This window comes from Cryptomeria japonica, chromosome 4, assembly GCF_030272615.1.
Source record: "Cryptomeria japonica chromosome 4, Sugi_1.0, whole genome shotgun sequence".
In the NCBI taxonomy this organism is placed as follows: domain Eukaryota; kingdom Viridiplantae; phylum Streptophyta; class Pinopsida; order Cupressales; family Cupressaceae; genus Cryptomeria; species Cryptomeria japonica.
In genome coordinates, this window is record NC_081408.1 from 79,630,270 (window position 1) to 79,645,224 (window position 14,955).

Below are 14,955 nucleotides of genomic sequence, written 5' to 3' on the forward strand. Positions count from 1 at the left end.
GTGGTTTTGGGCTATCATTGTATTGAGTCCTTTGGAGGATTTCATTTGTGAAGCATGACATGGTATGCATGGATTCATGCTTGGACACATGGGAATGCATTGTAGGGCTTGATGATTCAAAGGTATTCATTGTAACTCTATGTTGTTTTATGGCTGATTAATACAATGGAGTATGGATTCTTTTGGAGGTTGGGTTTTTCCCTCATGAGGGTTTTCCCAGGATATATCTTGTGTTATCTTGTGGCTTGTCTATTTTGATCTTTGCATTATGGTGATTTTGTAAGCTTTTATGCATGTTTTTCTCTCATGGGTTATGTAGGAAATGGATTATTAACATGTAGGTTTAAATAATTATTTCCTAACATCTCTCTCTCTCTCAACCTCCCTTCCCTCTCTATCTCCCTCCTCCCCCTTTCCCATATCTATCTCTCGCTCTTAATAATCTAAAAACCCTAATTGAATTTTGGTCACTATAGAGTCTCCTTTTCTCTCTTGTGTAGTACCCCTACCCTAATCAATCTCTAACTTTGGTTTAATCTTGATTAGTTTATCTTAATATGATGTTACAGTCAGGTGCTTGATTTAACGCATAGCTGTTGATGTGATTTTCTCACTAGTTATATGCAAGTTATTCAGTGTTCCTATTTCGTGATATTAGTATCAGGCTAACGCTTTCATTAAATTTTATATATGTATGCATGTATGACTCTTGGTTGCAGGAAATTTCAGGTACAACGCCGCATGAGTGCGAGGTTCGTCTTCACCTGGATGTGCAGGTTTGAGTGTACCTTTTTAATCCTTAGAGTTGGATTAGGTGGTCGTAAGACCCTAGTCGACCTTAGTCGTGCTCAAGTGAGCATCGCCAGTCGTCGTCGGTATCCCCTTCTTGTTTGGGTTTGCGAGTCGTCTGTTTGGTTGACCTTCTCGGTTTGCGTGCTTGGTGTGTTTGGTTAAATTGATTAATTAGTCCTTAGTAATTATCTTGTTTAAATATGTGTTTGTGCATTGAAGATTAATGGGCTAAAGTAATCGGGTTTTCGTTATGCGATTTTCGTTGATATTGGATTGCTCATTTTTAATTGGGAGTAAATTCGATTAAATGACTGATCTTGAATATTTAATGCATTTTGTTTATGTTGTTGAAAAGAAAGTTTTATATCTTATCGCAATAGATTGATCGTAATTGCATTCTGTTGGATTCTGAAATTAGAAAGGCTAAATTGGACTAATCGAGAAAATCGATTTTTGATTTGAAAAGCAAGTTAAATTGTTGTTATAGTTAGAAAGGATTAATTTTGTGAATTATTTGTAAATAAAAATTTTAATTCCAAAAATGGAATTTTGGGGGTCAACTCTTCCATATAACCCAAAATTTGGGGAAAATTGAAGAAAGATGGACATTTTGGAGAATTTTTAGTGGGAAAAAAATATTTTGGGAGATGAAATTTTGGGGGTTTTGGATGGAGAAGGAAGGATTTGGGAGCTGGAGATTTGGACTCTTCGGCAGATCTTGCCAGGAATGCCAAATCAGGTAGGATCTGTTTAACCATTTGGTTTCAAAATAAAATAGTTCCTTGTTTGGCCATTTTGAGTTTGGCTGGAGATTTATCTGAGGTTTTGTTATTCCTTAATGCTGTTTGGGTGGTTTGGAATCCCATTGTGTTTGGAGAATGAAAATTATCAAAGAAAATGTGGTACCAAAACCTAGTTCTTCTAAATCAAACTTATATTCAACCGAAATTTATTCGGTTCATTTGGGCGTTTTTGTTTTGGAAGTTCGGACTGTGTTTAAATGGAAAATGAAAACATTTAATTTTACTATTGAACTGTGCGTTTTTTTTTTGTTCGAACGAACTGTGTGTTCAAACGAAATTTTAAACGTATTTTGTTTTTTTTACGAACTGTGCGTTGTTATTTTTATTTGGAACGAACTAGGCGAGTTTTGTTTTTTTAACGCAGCCCTTGGTTTGGGGTTGGAGGGCGGGGAGCGGAGCTCCACCCGCTCCTCCTCCCCTCCCCCACTCGTTCCCCCCACTTCCTCCCCCGTTCCCTTGCTTATTGCGCACAGATCGCAGTGCCTGCGGCTCACGGCGGTGGCCGCAGGGGCCGCGGTGGCCGCAGGGCGCCGCGGCACCACCGCGAGCGCCGCCAGCGAAGTCTTCTCCACCCTGCGGCTAGGGTTAGGGCACGGCCCGCCCTAGCCACTTAATTTAAATGTGTTTTTTATTTTAAACGTGGCTTATAAAATGTTTTTTTTTAATGTTTTTTTATCACTCAAAAAAAATGCATATGATATGAGTATCAATTTTAATGAAAGATGTTTTTTTTTTAATGTATTTTTTTTTAACTCAAAAAAAAATATATATAACGTTTTTAATACTATTTAATGTAGATTCTGATGTAAGATTTAATATCAAATTGTGAGTATTTTGGGTAGATCAAATATTGTTATGTTGGAAAAATCCTTTTGAGTTTAAACGTACTTATTGCCTATATATATATATTGTTTGAAGATTTTAAGGGTATAAGTCATCTAGAAGGGTCCGAAATGAATATTGTACCATTGATCATTAGAAATTTAACGATATGCTTTGGAAATGATTATCTCCTTTTAGATTCTCTTTCTACATTTATATTTCCGTGATCCGTATAATGCATCTAGGCTTGAAATACGAAACTGTAGAGGTCGGTTTTAGACCAGTATGTTAATGATGTTTTGTTGGAGATTAAATATCCTATTTATATGATTAACGGTTGTCTGAGTTTAATTAATATGAATTTGGTTTAAAAACTCTTTATGGCTTTATATGTCTGTTCGAGGCTTTGAACCTTCAAGAGTTAGAAAACCAAGAACAACTTATCCCTTGATGAGGTAGATAACTGTTACCTGATTTGGACCTTGTAGAAAACTTGATTGACGTTTAATGTTTAGACCAATTCGGAAAGATTGCATCTATTGAATATTGTCTTTTCTGTTTATTGCCTATGCGAGTTTAATTTCTGTATTCGCTTTTAATTATGAAATGGCAAGTCGTGCTTGTTTAGATAGTACCCTGTCGTATGGAATGATTTGGGGTACCTGTTTCAGTCCTCGATTCTGAGTTGACTGTTGTATTGTGGTAGTGTCGTTGTTGATCATTTCCTCTTGTGTGAGTCGAATGATGTTTTGTGGTTGACCGTTGTTGGTCGGGTCTCTAGTTAGAGTACCGTCAGTAAGTGATTACCCTTGAGTCGTGTTTGACCAGATGATTGTTTCTCTCTTCTTGAACTCCGTTCGTCTGACCATGTGTATTCCTTGGTTTTGAGTTCGTCCGAGTATAGTCTAGTGTCGTATGCGAAAGTGGCTTTCGATTGGGGGCCGCGCCCAAAGTGGCTGTTGGGTAACCCGTCGAAAGTGAGTCTAATAAGTGATAACCTTTAAGTAGATTAGAATGTAATCTCTAAATAAGATAATGTGCCTCACACATGGGACGAGTGCTATCATAGATTCGACATGCTGTGAGAAGGCCTGAAATGGCAAACCATCTTCCTTGTCTTCACGAGAGGATGTGTGGGTCCACATGAGGCTTGGATGGGCCGAAAGCTCGGATTAGGTGGCCAGGGTGACCCAGTGTATGGGGCCGGGACCTATGAAGACTTGCCATGGTAACCATACCAGGTTGTGTGATGACACTTGTCCCTACGTTCGCTAGTGTGTTGTCGTTTTGTCCTGTTAGGAGTACTTTTGTGAGTCGTCCTTTTGTCTCTGCCCTTGTGAGTGTCAGTTCATGTTAGACCTTGGGTGGTGATGGCTCAGTTTTGTGGATGCTCTTCTGGACCCTTGTATTGCTTTGATTATGATCAGCTGGATCCTGTTCTTTTCAGGGATCGTTTATGTATTATTGACCGATGCGGTCGTTTGTATATTGTTTATGTATCGCCTTGATGGCTGAATTGTATTTGGTGTAACCTCTTGTATTCTTAACTTTATTATTTATCAGAGGGGTCTTGCAGTTGAGGAGACCCGGAGATGTAGCCCTTTAGGGGTGAACTCCGAGATCATTATGGTGTTATGTGATGTATTCTCTTATGTTTCCTTTATTCAGCTTTATCATGTATGATTAACTTATGTTAGAATGGTTAAGTGGATAAATGGAATTAGCTTTAAATGCTTATATGCAGTCCTTTCTTGAATGCCATGTTGATCGAATGCATAAGTGGTTTAGATGTGATTTATTGTAGATGCCCGTATGTAATCATCTTTTAAAATGCAATAAGATGGAGTATGAAAGAATGTATTTTAGAGTAATGGAATCTATTCCGTTGTGGTTAGAAAACTAAATATGCTTGAAAAGATCTCATATGTTTATGATGAAATTCTAGTGTATTAAAATGTTAGATGTATGGCTTGTATTTTTAATGAAAAGCTTGAATGAAGATTTTGAATAGATCTTAATGGATGAATCTTTGTTTATGATTTATAATTCCATCTTTTGAAAGAAATTATCCTGATTAAGAATTATCTCGTTATTAAGATAATCAGTTATTGGATTAATTGTGTGAGTTAAGTAAATTGTGAAATTTAAGTAATCTCGTTGGGAAACTCTTTAGGTGTTAGTTGATGTCTTCCGCTATGTAATCTGAATCTTTGATATCTTGTTGCATCTTATGTGTTGTAACTTTAAAAAAAAAAAAATTGCACTCTATTCTTGTGTTTTGGCTTAATCCCTCGGGGTTTCCTGGCGGGGCATTACATTTGGTATCAGAGCCCATGTTGCAAACATTGGGATCTCTGGTGTCGTGTGTGCCCTCTATTGGTGTGAGGTGTATCGACCTTATGTGTATGCCTTTCCTCCTTTTGTATGTGAGTGATTGAGCAGACCTTGTCGGGTGTGTAACGTGTGTGTTCACACCTGGTTTTCGCCTTCTTGATGTTGGTGTTTGAGTGCTTATATGTGCATCGTGTGCTTATTGATGTCTGGGTCTACGATTACTCTTATTCTAAAAGAGAGTCGTATGTACCTTCCCTTATTGAGTGTTGTGCTCTTTCGACTAATCCATTTGGATTGGTTCGTGCTGTCTTGAATTTGAAAGTGCGAATTGTGTTTGTTTAAAGATTATGATATAGCTTAATGTTGTCCACTTTAAGGACTAGTATGGAAAATTATTGAATGCTTATTTTGTAGAAAATTAAATGATTATCACCATTTCTCTCTCTCTTTCTGGAAATTAAAATGATTAAGATATGTGTAATTATCTTTGATTTGAGTTTCCTGTTTGCAAGAGAAAAGGGTGTGACTTCTTGAACCCTTGTGTGAGCCTTATGACGCTTATGTTTTTAGATTATTAAAGGGCTATGGGTTTAAAAATTTATTTTGGGTGATGGAAGAAAATTGTATGTGTATGTTGTAGGAGTAGCATGATTAAATTCTACCTTAGTAAGGTGCATTGCTATGCGAATAGTTGAATTATGTGAAACTGCTTGGTTTGTAGAAGTATTAAAAAGAGCATTTTATTGTAGCTTCGAGAGAGTATTAATGTGTTCCCTGAAAGATTGTTTTATGTGTTTCCGAAAGATTGTCTTATGAGTTTCATTAAACCAGTTTGATTAAAGATTTATTTTAGCAAATGCTCCATTGAACTCGCTTCTGGGTATATGAATTACCTTAATGTGTTTAGCAAGTGCGAATGAAAAGCTTGTTTGATGTGCATGCATTAATATGTTTTAATTGGGTAATAGCTCTTTGCTTATCTTTGATCGTAATGTGATCTTTTCTAATAGGTTGCAAATTATGACATGTGTCTATATTGTATTATTATAAGTGAGTGTTCTTAAGAGGTCTTGCATTATCGAAAAGATTGCCTCTCTTGATCTCTGTTTTGTTTGGAAAACTAGAACCTCTTGTTGCAACCATAATTATTGGAAATGTTTTGTTAGGCTGATTGTCATCCTTCTAAACAGCAGTGAAATGAAAACCGTATAATTGAAATGATAGGCTTATAGTGAGAAATTTTATAATGTAGCATGATCTGTTGATCTTGCGTTTTTGTAGGAAATGGTTTGGTTATCAAACTCTCTTTCCCTTCTCTTTGCCTAATCATAAGAATTTTAGAAATGGTATTAAGAGTGCATTGATTTAAATAGAATGTTTATAAAACATGTGAAATTGTATGTTTTCTTTTGGCCTCATAGTGATAGATGAAAGTCTTAAGCTTTAGAAATGAATTTGCATAGTTAGTAATTTGGTTTTGGATGCTTGGTGAAATGTGAGTTCGGCTGCTTAGTGAGATTCGAGAAAGCTATAGGAATGATGTTAATTCCTTATATAATTGTGAATTGTTAATAATTTCAGTACTTGAATCTAGAGTAAACTTGATTCAGTTATTTATATAGAAAGCATTATTGAAATCTTCCTTGAATAGATGTTAGCGTACTGAAAAGTATTCCCTGTAAATGTGACTAAACCAGTGCTGGTGTATTTGTGTGTATTGTAAGAAACCAGTGCTTATTATTTGTGCCCATGGCTTGGTGAAGTAATCAACCATGGAGGATATGTTGCTTATGAGTATGGGAAACCATACTGTTTATGTGATGTTGCTTATTTGTTTCCCTGCTGAGTACCAAACCTCGGGTTGTGGGTAACTCAGTATGTTAAGGGGTAGTATTCAAAGTGACCGTTCCTTGAATAGTATGGATTGGCGTATGAGTAATGTCGGCGCGAAGCGACTCTAGCTTCTCTACTTCGAGGAATGATATAGTTGTACTGCTAAACTGTATCAAGGTGTACTCAATACTTTCCCTTTGATGAACCTATTTATAGGTTTATGTGTGTCAGCCTATTCCTCTTCCTTATTTGAGCAGTTTGGATGGTGATTCTTGTGTATGGTGATGGTGTAATTTGGAGGATCCTTTGCCTTGTCTTCATGAAAGGTAGGTTTATTCGCATGTGCTGCCAGTTAGTATGTGTTGGTGGGCATGTGGGTGGACCATAGTCATGTATACCTCTGACTTACGGCGAGTATCCTTCTAGATACGTCGCTATGCGGGATGTGACTTGCACGTGCTTTTTCCGCGAGGTGCACTACCATGCGGGATACGTCCATTGTATGTTTTCTCCACTTGGGGTATTGCCATGCCATGTGACGACGTGATGCGGGGTGATGTCGAGGTGCATACCGCCATGCCATGTGGATAGTGTGACTATGTCGCACCACATGACGAGCTACTGCAATAGCTAGTCAGTTGTTCCTTCCTTCCTCGTTGGTGGCTAGATGTTAGTTACACAGTGATGTAATGTGCAGTTGTGATATTATTTATATTTCTTTGGGGATCAGCAATTTATTTTACTTTGACTTTAAAGGTTTGGCCACGATCTTGTGATCTTTTGCACTTTGATTTGGTGCTGAAATTCTGGATTATTTTTTTTGCCTTACTATTGGAATTGAGGATTTATTACCTTTATTCTTCTGTACTTTGGTGGCTAAACTGGTTTATCTTTATTGTTTTCGGATGCTGGTCTTGTGTTGAGATGTGAAATCCCTCTCCAAGGACATATGATACGGAATTGGTAGAGTGTGTGCGAGGAAGTTGATATAGGGAACCTTGAGGATGGGGGTATGTGAGGCTGTGATGCAACTAGCATCCACTACCTACCTATATGTGGTGACTATCTCTTGGAGGCTAACCACCTTGCTCAACAAGGGATATTCACAAAGGTCTTGTATGGAAGGTAGCACCGCCATGGTGTGCCTAGCACCATCAAGTCTTTGAGTGAGATATTGGATATTTTTGATCATATTGTTGTTCTGAGATCAGGCATAGAGATGCTGATCGTGCATGTTATCTTTGACCGAGCATTAGACATGCTCACATGTGGCCTTTTGTGTTATGCATTCCAGTTATGTGGATGGTTATTATTTGTATCATGGAGTATATTGTGTTAACTTGTCACTATGTTATGGGACATAGTCATTGGAAAGGTTTTCTTATGCCTGGCAAGTGTAAACAATTGAGTTATTTACGTTGCTCTTATTTCATGAAAGTTAATTTGGTTGTAAAAATTGATATTTTGAGCTAGTTCTACGTTATAAATTTTATGATAAAGATGGATTGGTAAAGGAAATTGATCTTATGGCATGTTTTCCTGTCATTTTTTGTAGATGATTATGGTAATTGTTGTTTACCTCTTTGTAATGCTTTAATTTGGTGTAATGAAAGGAAGAAAATTCTTGTTTCTCTACTATGATTGTGGATAATTCCTGGAATATTTTAAGGAATGTTTGGTTTTATATGTATCTTGCCAATGGATAATGGCGTTTGTAAAGGATTTTGCAAGAATATTTCATTTATTTATGGAAAGATTTCTATGTGCAATTTGATCTTTGTTGAAATGAGTTTCAGGGCTGATGCGTACGACATGTTCTCCATCTAGTCTTACGACTTCCAGGAGTAAGTCGGAACCTAGGGGGGGAGAATGTAGTACCCCTACCCTAATCAATCTCTAACTTTGGTTTAATCTTGATTAGTTTACCTTAATATGATGTTACAATCAGGTGCTTGATTTAACGCATAGTTGTTGATGTGATTTTCTCACTAGTTATATGCAAGTTATTCAGTGTTCCTATTTTGTGATATTAGTATCAGGCTAACACTTTCATTAAATTTTATATATGTATGCATGTATGACTCTTGGTTGCAGGAAATTTCAGGTACAACGCTGCATGAGTGCGAGGTTCGTCTTCACCTGGATGTGCAGGTTTGAGTGTACCTTTTTAATCCTTAGAGTTGGATTAGGTGGTCGTAAGACCCTAGTCGACCTTAGTCGTGCTTAAGTGAGCATCACCAGTCGTCGTCGGTATCCCCTTCTTGTTTGGGTTTGCGAGTCGTCTGTTTGGTTGACCTTCTCGATTTGCGTGATTGGTGTGTTTGGTTAAATTGATTAATTAGTCCTTAGTAATTATCTTGTTTAAATATGTGTTTGTGCATTGAAGATTAATGGGCTAAAGTAATCGGGTTTTCGTTATGCGATTTTCGTTGATATTGGATTGCTCGTTTTTAATTGGGAGTAAATTCGATTAAATGACTGATCTTGAATATTTAATGCATTTTGTTTATGTTGTTGAAAAGAAAGTTTTATATCTTATCACAATAGATTGATCGTAATTGCATTCTGTTGGATTCTGAAATTAGAAAGGCTAAATTGGACTAATCGAGAAAATCAATTTTTGATTTGAAAAGCAAGTTAAATTGTTGTTATAGTTAGAAAGGATTAATTTTGTGAATTATTTGTAAATAAAAATTTTAATTCCAAAAATGGAATTTTGGGGGTCAACTCTTCCATATAACCCAAAATTTGGGGAAAATTGAAGAAAGATGGACATTTTGGAGAATTTTTAGTGGGAAAAAAATATTTTGGGAGATGAAATTTTGGGGGTTTTGGATGGAGAAGGAAGGATTTGGGAGCTGGAGATTTGGACTCTTCGGCAGATCTTGCCAGGAATGCCAGATCAGGTAGGATCTATTTAACCATTTGGTTTCAAAATAAAATAGTTCCTTGTTTGGCCATTTTGAGTTTGGCTGGAGATTTATCTGAGGTTTTGTTATTCCTTAATGCTGTTTGGGTGGTTTGGAATCCCATTGTGTTTGGAGAATGAAAATTATCAAAGAAAATGTGGTACCAAAACCTAGTTCTTCTAAATCAAACTTATATTCAACCGAAATTTATTCGGTTCATTTGGGCGTTTTTGTTTTGGAAGTTCGGACTGTGTTTAAATGGAAAATGAAAACATTTAATTTTACTATTGAACCGTGCGTTTTTTTTTGGTTCGAACGAATTGTGTGTTCAAACGAAATTTTAAACGTATTTTGTCTTTTTTACGAACTGTGCGTTGTTATTTTTATTTGGAACAAACTGGGCGAGTTTTGGTTTTTTAACGCAGCCCTTGGTTTGGGGTTGGAGGGCGGGGAGCAGAGCTCCACCCGCTCCTCCTCCCCTCCCCCGCTCGTTCCCCCCACTTCCTCCCCCGTTCCCTTGCTTATTGCGTGCAGATCGCAGTGCCTGCGGCTCACGGCGGTGGCCGCAGGGGCCGCGGTGGCCGCAGGGCGCCGCGGCACCTACGGGCACCACCGCGAGCGCCGCCAGCGAAGTCTTCTCCACCCTACGGCTAGGGTTAGGGCACGGCCCGCCCTAGCCACTTAATTTAAATGCGTTTTTTGTTTTAAACGTGGCTTATAAAATGTTTTTTTTTAATGTATTTTTTTATCACTCAAAAAAAATGCATATGATATGAGTATCAATTTTAATGAAAGATGTTTTTTTTTTAATGTATTTTTTTTTAACTCAAAAAAAAAAATATATAACGTTTTTAATACTATTTAATGTAGATTCTGATGTAAGATTTAATATCAAATTGTGAGTATTTTGGGTAGATCAAATATTGTTATGTTGGAAAAATCCTTTTGAGTTTAAACGTACTTATTGCCTATATATATATTGTTTGAAGATTTTAAGGGTATAAGTCATCTAGAAGGGTCCGAAATGAATATTGTACCATTGATCATTAGAAATTTAACGATATGCTTTGGAAATGATTATCTCCTTTTAGATTCTCTTTCTACATTTATATTTTCGTGATCCGTATAATGCATCTAGGCTTGAAATACGAAACTGTAGAGGTCGGTTTTAGACCAGTATGTTAATGATGTTTTGTTGGAGATTAAATATCCTATTTATATGATTAACGGTTGTCTGAGTTTAATTAATATGAATTTGGTTTAAAAACTCTTTATGGCTTTATATGTCTGTTCGAGGCTTTGAACCTTCAAGAGTTAGAAAACCAAGAACAACTTATCCCTTGATGAGGTAGATAACTGTTACCTAATTTGGACCTTGTAGAAAACTTGATTGACGTTTAATGTTTAGACCAATTCGAAAAGATTGCATCTATTGAATATTGTCTTTTCTGTTTATTGCCTATGCGAGTTTAATTTCTGTATTCGCTTTTAATTATGAAATGGCAAGTCGTGCTTGTTTAGATAGTACCCTGTCGTATGGAATGATTTGGGGTACCTATTTCAGTCCTCAATTCCGAGTTGACTGTTGTATTGTGGTAGTGTCGTTGTTGATCATTTCCTCTTGTGTGAGTCGAATGATGTTTTGTGGTTGACCGTTGTTGGTCGGGTCTCTAGTTAGAGTACCGTCAGTAAGTGATTACCCTTGAGTCGTGTTTGACCAGATGATTGTTTCTCTCTTCTTAAACTCCATTTGTCTGACCATGTGTATTCCTTGGTTTTGAGTTCGTCCGAGTATAGTCTAGTGTCGTATGCGAAAGTGGCTTTCGATTGGGGGCCGCGCCCAAAGTGGCTGCTGGGTAACTCGTCGAAAGTGAGTCTAATAAGTGATAACCTTTAAGTAGATTAGAATGTAATCTCTAAATAAGATAATGTGCCTCACACATGGGACGAGTGCTATCATAGATTCGACATGCTGTGAGAAGGCCTGAAATGGAAAACCATCTTCCTTGTCTTCACGAGAGGATGTGTGGGTCCACATGAGGCTTGGATGGGCCGGAAGCTCGGATTAGGTGGCCAGGGTGACCCAGTGTATGGGGCCGGGACCTATGAAGACTTGCCATGGTAACCATACCAGGTTGTGTGATGACACTTGTCCCTACGTTCGCTAGTGTGTTGTCGTTTTGTCCTGTTAGGAGTACCTTTGTGAGTTGTCCTTTTGTCTCTGCCCTTGTGAGTGTCAGTTCATGTTAGGCCTTGGGTGGTGATGGCTCAGTTTTGTGGATGCTCTTCTGGACCCTTGTATTGCTTTGATTATGATCAGCTGGATCCTGTTCTTTTCAGGGATCGTTTATGTATTATTGACCGATGCGGTCGTTTGTATATTGTTTATGTATCGCCTTGATGGCTGAATTGTATTTGGTGTAACCTCTTGTATTCTTAACTTTATTATTTATCAGAGGGGTCTTGCATTTGAGCAGACCCGGAGATGTAGCCCTTTAGGGGTGAACTCCGAGATCATTATGGTGTTATGTGATGTATTCTCTTATGTTTCCTTTATTCAGCTTTATCATGTATGATTAACTTATGTTAGAATGGTTAAGTGGATAAATGGAATTAGCTTTAAATGCTTATATGCAGTCCTTTCTTGAATGCCATGTTGATCGAATGCATAAGTGGTTTAGATGTGATTTATCGTAGATGCCCGTATGTAATCATCTTTTAAAATGCAATAAGATGGAGTATGAAAGAATGTATTTTAGAGTAATGGAATCTATTCCGTTGTGGTTAGAAAACTAAATATGCTTGAAAAGATCTCATATGTTTATGATGAAATTCTAGTGTATTAAAATGTTAGATGTATGGCTTGTATTTTTAATGAAAAGCTTGAATGAAGATTTTGAATAGATCTTAATGGATGAATCTTTGTTTATGATTTATAATTCCATCTTTTGAAAGAAATTATCCTGATTAAGAATTATCTCGTTATTAAGATAATCAGTTATTGGATTAATTGTGTGAGTTAAGTAAATTGTGAAATTTAAGTAATCTCGTTGGGAAACTCTTTAGGTGTTAGTTGATGTCTTCCGCTATGTAATCTGAATCTTTGATATCTTGTTGCATCTTATGTGTTGTAACTTTTAAAAAAAAAAAATTGCACTCTATTCTTGTGTTTTGGCTTAATCCCTCGGGGTTTCCTGTCGGGGCATTACATCTTGGGTCACTACAAAATCTCTCTCCCCCTCCCCCCCCCCTCTCTCTCTCTCCCTCTTTCTCTATCTCTCTCTCTCTCTCTATATATATATATCCATCACTCTTCCTCTCTCCCTCTTTCTATCTCTCTCTCCCTTTCTCTCCCTCTCTCCCCTTTTCTCTATCTCTCTCCCTCTCTCCCTCTCTCCCACTTCTCTATCCCCCCTCTCTCTCAACCTCCCTTCCCCTCTTTCTCTATCTCTCTCCCTCACTCTCCCTATCTCCCTCTTCTTTATCTCTCCCCCTCTCCCACTTCCCTATCCCTCTATCCTGAGCTCTCTCTCTCTCTCACACACAACCTCCATTCCCCCTCTTTCTCTATCTCTCCCTCTCTCTCCCCCCCTCTCCCTCTCTCTGCCACTTTCCTATCCCTCTATCCACAACTCTCTATCTATGTCTCTCTCAAACTCCCTTTCTCCTCTTTCTCTCTATCTTTCTTTCTCTCTTTACCTCAACCTCCCCCCCTCTATCTCCCTCCTCTCCCTTTCCTCTCTTTATCTCTCTCTCAATAATTTGAAAACCCCAATTTGGTTTTGGTTACTATAGACTCTCCTTCTCTCTCTTTTGTCACTACAAACTCTCCTTTTATCTCTTTTGACACTATAGAATCTCTCTCTCTCTCTCTCTCTCTCTCTCTCTCTCTCTCTCTCTCTCTCTCTCTCTCTCTCTCTCTCTCTCTCTCTCTCTCTCTCTCTCTAACTCCCTCCCCCCCCCTCTCTCTCAATAATGTGAAAATGCTGATTGGGTTTTGGTCACTATAGACTCTCCTTTTCTCTCTTTGTCTATAGTGTCAATAACCCATACAGGTTTTTGTGACTATAGATGTTGCACATCTCTCCTTTTGTTAGTCAAACCCCATATAGGTTTTTTTTCACTATAGAGTCATGTCTATAGTTTAAAAAACACATACCGGTTATTTACACTATAGGTGTTGCAACATTCCCCCTCCCTTTAACTATATTTTCAATACCCCATATGAGTTTTTTTAATAATAAAAAAATGAACGAGTTTTTGTCACTATAGGTTTGTTTCTTAACGGCAAAAAAAAACACAATTTATGGTGAAGGGCCCATTGAAACTATGTCTTCACCCATGACATTCTCGGACAATGTATGATTAAAATGCATTATTAGTTTGATTTTTCAATGGTTTTTTTATTTTCTTTATGCTTTTGATTATCAAATTCAATGAATTTCATAGTTTTATGAAATGTTTTGTTTGTTTAATTTGTATAATATTTACTAACATATATGATGCTATTTAGAAAAAAATGATATTCACAATGGGAAGGAAAAAGTGAGGAACCATTGAATCACAAGAGGCAGCAAAGGAAAGGCAAAGGGAGTGCATGAAAAGGCTACATGAAATGAGAAGATTGGGAGGATAAGGTACACCATCTACACCAGCTAAATTACCTGGATCGAAAAAATTGAATGCAAACCAAGAACAAGTGTTAATCAATGATCACACAATTGTACTTAACACAAGCTAGGAAGATGCAACAATATTAACACCTTATACAATTACTCGTAGAAAACCAAAGTATATAATTGACATTGATGAAAATATTTTGAAGCCAATGACCGATAAAATTTCCTAACACACTTGTCAAAGAATGACTAATAAAATATGAAAAAATTATCTTGAGAGCTTAAATCAAACCACAAGATGCCAAATTAATTGTTGAAATGATAAATTCTTTATGAATTTTAGAGAGACAATGAAAATCATTGGCTTAAGATCATTTGAAAATAATACTGAAAAAACTATAGTAAGAAATATATTTGATGCATATCAAGCAATTGGTTCAACATCACACTCTCAAGATGCAAATGTTACTCGGCATGTTCTTACGTCAACCATAATGAGCAACTGAACTAAAAAGTCTCATATAATAAGAAAAACACGTAAGTCATTAAAGATAAGTAGAACAAGACTACACCATGCCTTAGGGAGGCGTGACAAACTTGATGATCCTAACAATAATTCTCTTTGGGTATTTTTGGGTAGACTTCCATAAAAAGATGAGGTTGTTGTTGATACATTAAGAAAACTAATTGAAATTTTTTGGCATGACAACATAAGAGTTTCACCCAATCAAAGAGATGTTGTTAGAAGGTGAATTGAATCAAAAAATCACATCTGAAACACTTTTTGGGTATGAATCAAACATATCCTCAAATAAGAATTAGCCAAAGGTTTTTTGAATTGAC